Below are 9,754 nucleotides of genomic sequence, written 5' to 3'. Positions count from 1 at the left end.
CATGCTTTGTAGTCCTTAATTTTAGGTGCAGGCCAATTGGGAGCCACAGTGATTCAAGCTACTTGGTCCTCTCCTTGCTATAACACTCTCTGCTGCTTGTGCTCTTTACTAAGCCTCTAGGCATCTGCAGACTTGAGGAATATTTAAGTTACAAGAACTGGAAGTGGCAGCTTGATAGATCGTATTTTGTGAAGTACATGAAACTCCATTAAGTCACCAGCTGTGTAAAGTGGATAAACCACAATCCATTCCCATACTCTAAATAGTTTGTCTGCTGCTGGCATGTGGAATGGGGCGGGGGGGGAGGACTTGAGGTTGGGAGTGCATGAGATGTCTTCAAAGAGGAAATTCTCCTCTTGTACACACCCTGTTTTCCCCTCTGCACCTCTTTCAGTAGGCACACATGCTTAATCCCCACATTTATATTGAAGATTAGGGATTTCAAGAGCAATCTAGGGGTGGGGTTGTGGAAAGGCGCCTTATCAAAAGAAATCATGAGAAAGGAAAGGGTGTGTTAAAGGAATGGATGTGCACACTCCTCTTGGATCCTGTCTCAAACCTATTAAACAGTTTGGCAGAAAACAAGCAGCTGCCTGAATCATTCTTTTATTAATTAATGTATTAAAATAGTTATACTAGCTGTAGCTGAAGAAGAAGAAGAAGAAGAGGAGGAGGAGGAGGAGGAGGAGGAGGAGGAGTTTGGATTTATATCCCCCCTTTCTCTCCTGCAGGAGACTCAAAGGGGCTTACAATCTCCTTGCCCTTCCCCCCTCACAACAAACACCCAGTGAGGGGCTGAGAGAGCTCCGAGAAGCTGTGACTAGCCCAAGGTCACCCAGCTGGTATGTGTGGGAGTGTACAGGCTAATCTGAATTCCCCAGATCAGCCTCCACAGCTCAGGTGGCAGAGCTGGGAATCAGACCCGGTTCCTCCAGATTAGATACACAAGCTCTTAACCTCCTATACCACTGAAGCACTTCCTTACTTCCCCCACCCCCTTACTTGGCCAAGCTCCTAAACAAGTGGGCCAATACTGGAACAGCTAAGGAGGTCACATTTGGAGGCAGTAGATTTTATACAGTTCTTTTCCATTCACCCTGGGACATTCAGAAGAGAGATTTTGGGGTCCCCAATCTAGCTTGCCTGTGCACCCAAAGAAAGCTGTGTTGGACAGAGAGGCCATCTTTCCTCCATCTCTGGGATCCTTCTGCTTTTCCACAGCTAATGGACAGATCCAGGGACATGCTGCATGGAGTCTTGAACATCAGACCTGCGCCTTTCCATGAGATCAGGAACCATCATTAACCTGACAGCTAGCAAACCATACCACTAAAGCTACATTGCCTCCTCCATATACTTCTTTTGCCTCTGCAATGGCAATTGGGAGACCAGCTGATAATCCTCAAAGGGCTTGTGGGGCCAGGACCGCATTTCTGGTCCTACACAGCTGAGTTAGTTTTAAGAAAAACTTAAAGTTAGAAATAAAAGCAAAAGACATCTGACATTAGAAACAAACAGACAGTTTTTACTTAGCAGAATTTAGATAAGATTACAGAAGGTGACCTCTCCCGAGGGAGAGACACGCCCCGGTGCTCTCAAGTGAGAGACCCAGAATTTAGAACGTTACAGGAGGTTACCCCTCCCGGGTGGCTCTCGAAAGAGGCACACCCAGTAGAGGAAGAGCCTTAATTTTTATAGATGCAAAGACGTCACACAATCCATCCCCTTACGTTTCACCTATTAACCCATACCCCTTTCACGTGCTACAAGCATGTATGTTCAAACCCCATTGGTCAGATCTGTCTCCTGGTCACAGTAAGACATCCTGTTATTCTACGTCAAACGCTGCATGCTGTTAGTGCGTGTCCTCTACCCATATACAAAGGGCAGCAATAAAACTAGCTTGCTGTCTTCAAGAAAAACCTGTTTTGCTAAGTTTTCTCCCAGAGAGAGATATCCCCTTCAAGCAATGCAGCATTCTGACTCTACATACTTTTAGATCATAAAACTTCCTTCTCCCAGCATGAAATGTTAAAACATAATTCTAACAATTATACCTTTGATTCCAACACAATAGAATTATAGTAAAATACTAATACAAGTGAATCTCTCATTATCATTTATGTGTTCATTTAACTATATAGAAAAACACTTTGTAATTTAACTAATCACATTCATTTCTAACCCAAAAACCAAAGTTATAAATGCATATGTCTGCTGTCATGTAGTAACCTCAGTGACAAGATACTAAAGATGTTATCTTGCTTGCCTGCATAGTCACTGACAAGCTGGAAACATTCCTTTTGACCTGCTGCAAAAATGCAGGCTTTGGGTCACTTACACAGAAGCTCCCATTTTGATTCTTAGCTTCTTTGGTTCATTTGGATTTTCCATATTTCTTGATTAAATACAATTTTATACACATTCTGGCCTGTCTCCACAGGCTGGATTTGGCTGAGTGCTGCTCTGCACTGCTTTCCCCCCACTCCTTACCCTGCATCTAGAGACCCCAGAAGGGGAGGGCTGGCATATTAAATCAATCAATCAATCAATCAAATAAATAAATAAAGGAAATGAAGAAGAACATGGCAATTCTGCACTGTGCAGTGGATTGATGCATGCCAATGAACAATAACTAAAATAAGATCACTTAATTGTTATGTGAAGTTGCTTCCACACAGGAAGGTTGGTCTAGCTTTGGTGCCAATAAGAATTTTTTTAAAAAACCTTCCACACAGCATCGTGGTGTTCTTATGCTCCTCCTGGCCTTTCTGTAATTTTCTTCCAAAACTACATTATGACTATCTATTTGGAAAGTTACATCAGAGTGGGGGGTGGATGTGTTGGGAATTTTGTTAACTTGATAATTAGCAGAGTGCGGAATAAGAGACCATGAAACAGTTGCTGTGGTTATATAAAAAGAGTTTACTTACTAACAAGGGAAAGGGTTACATGGAATAAAACAAAGAACAACTTTCTATTCTAGCACTAACTCGGTTACATAGCTCAGGACCATGTGCTTCCACCTGGTGCCTGTCTAGCAAGGCAGAGATTCACCTCTTATGGTGAACTCAACAAAGAAGAAGAACTCAACCTCTGAGTACGTGACTTGTCCCATATAAGCAATGCCGGGGTTAGCTAACCAATAGTTTAATCAATGAGCTGGTCATAAAACTCTGACCTCAGTAACTAATTAGCATGCACATAGTTAACCCCTTAATATCTGAATTGTGACAGACACTTGCAAACCCCAACAGGATGCCACTTGGATAGTTCAGATCTTTTCCAGTCATGCCCAGACTGGCATAATGTTCTATGCCCCACAACAGACACCTACCACCTCACCACTAACTGCGAGATTTTGCAGGGTTTATTTGTAAATTAGTCATTGATTTGCCACTGACCAATGATTATGCCCTCTTCCATCCCCTAATGGCACATGGGGGAAAAAATGGACTGAGGCAGGGAAAATGCAGGGGAACTTGCCACATGGAAGTCCAGTCAGCAGCTGTAGCAGCAACAAAGGAACTACAGAGAATTGCGTGGAAGGCTTTGTGATAATGAATGTAAGAACATTTATGTGACCAATAAATAATACATAATATTATTTCACAGTATTCCTACAAGGGGTATGAAACATTTCACTTTTGGTGTGACCCTATTGTATTGTTTATTGAATGTCCTGTCCTGTTGATTACATTGACTCACTCTGCATGGTCCACCTGGAGTCCAAGTGAGAAAGGCAGACTACAAATAACATAAATAAAATTAAAATGTTGGGGAGAAAAATGGTGAAGGAAAGATCTCTGAAATAACAAACTTCAAAAGTATGGAACAAACAAAAACACTCTAATCCCTTTCAGTGTTGTTTACTGTAGTTCAGTTGGTTTTGAGAGTAGAAGGGAGTTGCCTCTGGCTACATTCATTTCCCCTGATTTCCAGGGTGGGCCTTCATTCTCTATTTCCTGCATCCCTGACCAAATAACGATACATGGGAGACAATTTAGCCAGTGTTATGTTCTTCTGGATGTTGTTTGTGGAAGCTCCCTTGATATCCTTTTGCAGTTTGGAATGGACTCATACTTTAAAATGCTTGGATCACTTCTGCATAGTACTGACCAAAATAAAGTATAGCAAACAAATATTGAGGTTAGTTGTAGTCTTTCCCTGCTGGTATGGATGGGAGTGTCTAATGTAGTAGGGGAACAACAATAATAATATGATTCAAAGTCCAAAGCTTTTCTTAGCATTGATTTTCATTAAAGAGATTTTCTAATGTATTGTTGAAGGCTTTCACAGCCGGATTCAAGTGGTTGTGGTGGGTTTTCCGGGCTGTGTGGCCAAGGTCTGGTGGATCTTGTTCCTAACAAGATTGTTGATTGGTTCCCCACCAGGGGACATGACAATTTGTACCCCACTAAAACATTTGCATCTCATTGGACACAGTGTGTAACAGACTTCCCTCTGTGATACACCTCTGAAGATGCCAGCCACAGATGCAGGCGAAACATTAGGAACAAGGAGATCCACCAGACCACGGCCACACAGCCCGGAAAACCCACCACAACCAGATTTTCTAATGTTTTTGCTCTGCCTACCCAGCCTTCATTTCGGGGCTCTGCTAACCTAGAGGCAATGAAGGCCTAATGCTACTTGCTTCAACTGACAAATGTAGCATTCATTTTATAATAAATCTATTAATTGTATATATTTCAAATGGTTCTTGGAATGCCATTTCGCTGTTCAACCCATTATAGAGAACTTTAAACACTTGCAGTCCAATCCAGAGTGGGAGGAAGGGAGTTCCTTGGTGGCTGGGGACTGTGCAGTGAATACAGCACTGTGTTGCTTCCTAAGGGACTAATGGTGGCATAAGACACACATACACACACACAAAAATGAAAAAAAATCAGCCCAGAAAAATCCCACTGGAAAAAAGAATTATGCCATGACTTCCTGTGGTGTAAATCTGCGGCCAGGGAGAAGGACATTCCTGAGCTGAATCCCAGTGGAAGTTGACTAAAGTTGGCTCCACCCCTGAGAATGGCCTAGGCCCACCCTCTGCTGCACTAGCATGCTCTTCAGAGGCGAATCTACAAGGGAGCCAGGGGGTGAGTGTTGAACCGGGCGTGCACCTGGGGAGGCGCAAAAATTCAGGCTTGTGTTTTTTCTATTTTTTAGTGTTTTTTCAGTTTGTGGTCTGCAGGGGGCGCAGTTTAAGCTAGCAGCACCAAACTTTCAGGGCATCTTTAGGAGATTCTCCTGATGATACAAGGGGGTGCCCCCATCCCCCATTGTTTCCAATGGGAGCTAATAGTAGATGGGGGCTACACCTTTGAGGGCCCATAACTTTTAACCCCCTAAACCAAACATTACCAAACCTGCGTGTTATCATCAGGAGAGTCTCCTAAAGATACCCTGAAATTTTGGTGCTGCTAGCCTAAAAATTGTCTCCTGCAGGCAAAAAACTGAAAAAGCACTAAAAATACAAAAAACACAAATGAACATGGGGGACACCCCCCACCCCGGCAAAACTCAGATTTTGCACCAGGATCCATTTTCCCTAGCTATGCCTCTGATGCTCTCCCATGCTGGCATAGCTTCCAGGTGGTGGGCATTTCCAAGTTTGGGCGCTGTGGAATTGTGTGGCACCCCAGTGTGTTTGCTCTCTCCACCAGCAAAAAAGCATTTTGTATTAATAAAAGTCTCAACTCTTAAAACAATAGGGGCCATCTTAAGATTCTATCACACTAAGGAGGGATTTATTTTACATCCATCGTTTAAATTAGTTATATGTAAGGCAACACTGACACTCCACCTACTCTATGGCATTGAGGTATGGAATGAACAGTTGATTCCCAATTTTGAATTGGTACAAAATTATTTTTCTAGGCACATTTTAGCTTTACCAAAAGAATCCCCATTGGCTTATATGCAAGCAGAGCTTGGGTTCCTGTCAATATAGAGCTCGAGTCAATCTATTCTAGCCCGATTAAAATTCTGGACAAAATGTAGGCTCAAGCAGTATATTTTCCAAACTGTGCATTGAGGAGATTTTAAAAACAGACATGACCCGATTATCTCACCATAATAATAGTAGAGCTTATTTTATCCCAGATGTCCTACTCAGAACTCTAGCAGAAGGACCTGAGCTGAGGAACTGGATATTTCAAAATGACACATGGATTGATAGTTATTCAATCAAGCAATCTAAATTCTCCCCTTTGTTTAAGATGTTCAAGAAAGAGCACTGGAGCACTCTTTAGTAACAATCACAAAGCAAAGCCTCAGAGTAGCTTTTACTCAACTGCTCTTTCAAACAATGCTGTTGGTTTTGTTTGATGACAGTTATTTCCACATTCAGGTATCTTGCTGATTATATGTATTTGGGGAACCTGTGGCAGAAGACCTAGTTCAATATTTATTATCTTGCCCGTTGTATAATGACCCAAGGATTAAATTTGTAACAAAATGGCGTATGGGTCAAAATTTAACACCAGACTCTGATAAACTGATATTTCTGCTAAGGGATGTTAACCCCATACTCACCTATAATGTGTCTTTGTTTTCTTTGGCTCCAAAGAAAAAATCCATTCCAAATTATCACTACAATAAAAGAATGTATAAACATGTTTAGTAACTGAGCACCGAGCTGATACAGCTCAGTAGGGTTTTGCAGCTGTTTTACCATTTTTATATATTGTTTAATTGGTGTATATGGTTCTATATTTGTATATTTTAATTGCTGGGATCCAGTTTTATAATGGCTTTTGGCTAAAACAATAAAGTGGATGGTACGGTACGGTACGGTGTATATCGATACCAAGAACAGAGAAGCTGCCCATCTGTGGATTCAAAAAATCAAATAATTCCTTAGTCTTGCATCATTTTAGCTGGACTGTAGATAACTGATCTAGAGAGCAAAAAATGCATTGTTGTTCACATACACATATGAATCATATTCGATAGGCTGGAGAGTATTCAATGTATAGAGTGGGTTGTATTGTACTGTCTGTCTGCCTGTGCCAGAGAGAGGGGGGATGATCTTGCCCAGAGGTCCCCAAACTTTTTAAACAGGGGGCCAGTTCACTGTCCCTCAGACTGTTGGAGGGCCAGACTAAAAAAAACTATGAACAAATTCCTATGCACAAATGATTGTAAAATGTTTGATTTCACCTTTCAGCCTTTCTGTCATGGTCTATTTTTAGAACAGTGACCAAAGTATGTCAAGTACAGGGTGGGTTCCAAATATTGTTGGGGAGGCTGTGGAATACCTTCCCCTGTAAAAAAAAAGCAGAACTTTCCCAATGAAGCATTCCATCTAACCCAGGATTAGGTATCTTCCTGGGTTCTACCTCCCTAGCAGCCAGCGAGCGATTCGCCAGCCTGGCTGATGCCAATGGGAGTGAGGCGGAACAGAAAGCCTGAGAGCAACACATGGAGTAGCCGAGAGGGAAGGGTGGAGCAGGAGTTGCCACGTGTAAGGTTTCCAACTCTGGGTCAGAAAATTCATGGAGATTTGGGGGGTGCCATCATGTAATTGCAATCAACAGCCGTTGGGGCCGGTTCCTCCTCTCCCTCGAGCCCCCACTGCACATGAATGGAGCCATCGCCGCCATGCCTGACGGGCTGGATAAATGCCTTCAGGGGGCCACATTTGGCCCCCGGGCCGTAGTTTGGGGACCCCTGATCTTGCCCAATTTCCCTCCTCCTGTCTGCCACCCAACTGGCATATGTTTTATCTGACAGTCTTTATCCTCTGCCTTGAGTTGCCCTCAAGATAATTTTCCCTCCAAAATTATAACTGCCTGCCCCTTCATATATATAATGAAGTGGTCTTCTAGACTCAAATTCCAGGAACCACCCAGGAGATTGTCACTTGCTAAAACCACTTCCCCTAGTCAGAAAAATAAAGCAAGCACACCAGGCTCTTTAACTGTCCTCTAGCAATGCCATTTTAGGGGTCAGAGGAAGTTACTATTTCTTTTGTTATGTGCCCTGAGTCCTGGTGAGAAGGGGGGGGGGGGGCTATAAATGAAGTAAATAAATACATATTAAAGACAGGGAAGGAAGGGAGAAGATCTGCTTTCACCAGCAGAATAGTGGTAGAAAACAACCAAGTAAGATATTTTAAGAAAACCTTAAATGTTTTATTGTCTAGGTTAATGCTGTTTTGTTTATTTTCTTTTTTATATAATTCCAAAACCAAAAATTCTCCTGTGCTTTCCCTGGATAATTAAGTGATTTCTATCCAAATGTTTCTGACGACCACACACACACACACACACACACACACACACACACACACACACACACACACACACACACACACACACACACACACACACACACACACACACACACACACACACACACACACACACACACACACACACACACACACACACACACACCCCCACTGAGTACTGGTCTATAAACACCAGATACAATTTCGTAGGACTCCAAAGTCACCTTGGAATAAAGAAAGGCTTGGTAGTAGTAGCATATCTAGAATTTGAGACCTTCTTTGGGTTGTGGAACTTAATAGAAGAGGGGGAGGGGATTCTGTGTGTTCTTTTCAGTACTTTCAATTATCCACTTTATTTCCTTCCTCTATTATATAGCTTTTAACAGGAATCTGTCTTATTTAATATATCAAAGTGATATGTACATTGATTTTACAAGGATTAATAATGCATAATGCCCTTGAAGACCAAGATTGAATAGGGAAAGACAGATAAGAATGCTGGCTGCTTCCTAGTTCCTTCCCATTGACCTTTTATAAAACTATAAAGAATGCCTTCTTTTTTTTATTGCTGGCAAGTCACAGCTGGTAACCCTGTAGGGTTTTCAAAGTAAGAGACTTCAGAGGTGGTTTGCCATTGCCTGCCTCTTTATGGTGACCCTGGCATTTTTTGGTGATCTCCCATTTAATGCTAACCAGGGCTGACAGTGTCTGAGATCTTATGAGATCAGGCTAGTCTGGAACAACCAGGTCAAGGCATGGGATGACTAAAGGCATACACATTGCTTCAGCTTCATCTCTTCACATGCATGTGTACAGTGCCATCAGGTTGTAGCCGACTTATGGCAACTGCAGCAAGGGGCTTTCAAGGCAAGTGAGAAGCAGAGGTGGTTTGCCATTGCCTTCCTGTGCAGTTTTCCTTAGGGGTCTTCCTTACTGACCTTACTAAGCTTCTAAGATCCAACCAGCTATGCCAACCTGTTTTCCCTCCTCCCATCCCGTATAGTAAGTAAAAGAATTATTCCTGTCTCAGTCGAGTCCTTAAGCTGCATCTGCTCTCTTTCCTAACACTACTCTGTTGAGGCAAGAACCGAAAGGAAGGGTCGTGTGCACTTTGGGTTACCATGATATAATTGTGCATTGGCATGCAGTTGATACTCAGTGCAATTTGCACTGATCAGTTATGCATTGCCACATTGCCACTTTTCTCCAATTGCAGGCATAACAGAGGATTTGCTCAAGCAAAGGGGCAGTGCATTTCATTGCCTTCTGCTCAGCCTCCATTGCATATGACCCCATTAGCTCCCATACCTTTTTTTCCTTAGTCTGATGGAGCAGTTTGGTCAGGAAGCCACTAGGGCATGGCCATAAGCCACAAATACTTCTCTGTGCCAAGAAGATGTGAGACGTGACTAGTCACTCCTAAAATGCCTATTAAATATGAAAACCCAATGCAATCAATAGGAGTCCAGATCAAGGAACGTAGTAGTATCATTCTATTCTGCATTG

Source organism: Sphaerodactylus townsendi, linkage group LG06 (genome assembly GCF_021028975.2).
Source record: "Sphaerodactylus townsendi isolate TG3544 linkage group LG06, MPM_Stown_v2.3, whole genome shotgun sequence".
NCBI lineage: Eukaryota > Metazoa > Chordata > Lepidosauria > Squamata > Sphaerodactylidae > Sphaerodactylus > Sphaerodactylus townsendi.
This window is presented reverse-complemented; position numbering follows the sequence as displayed.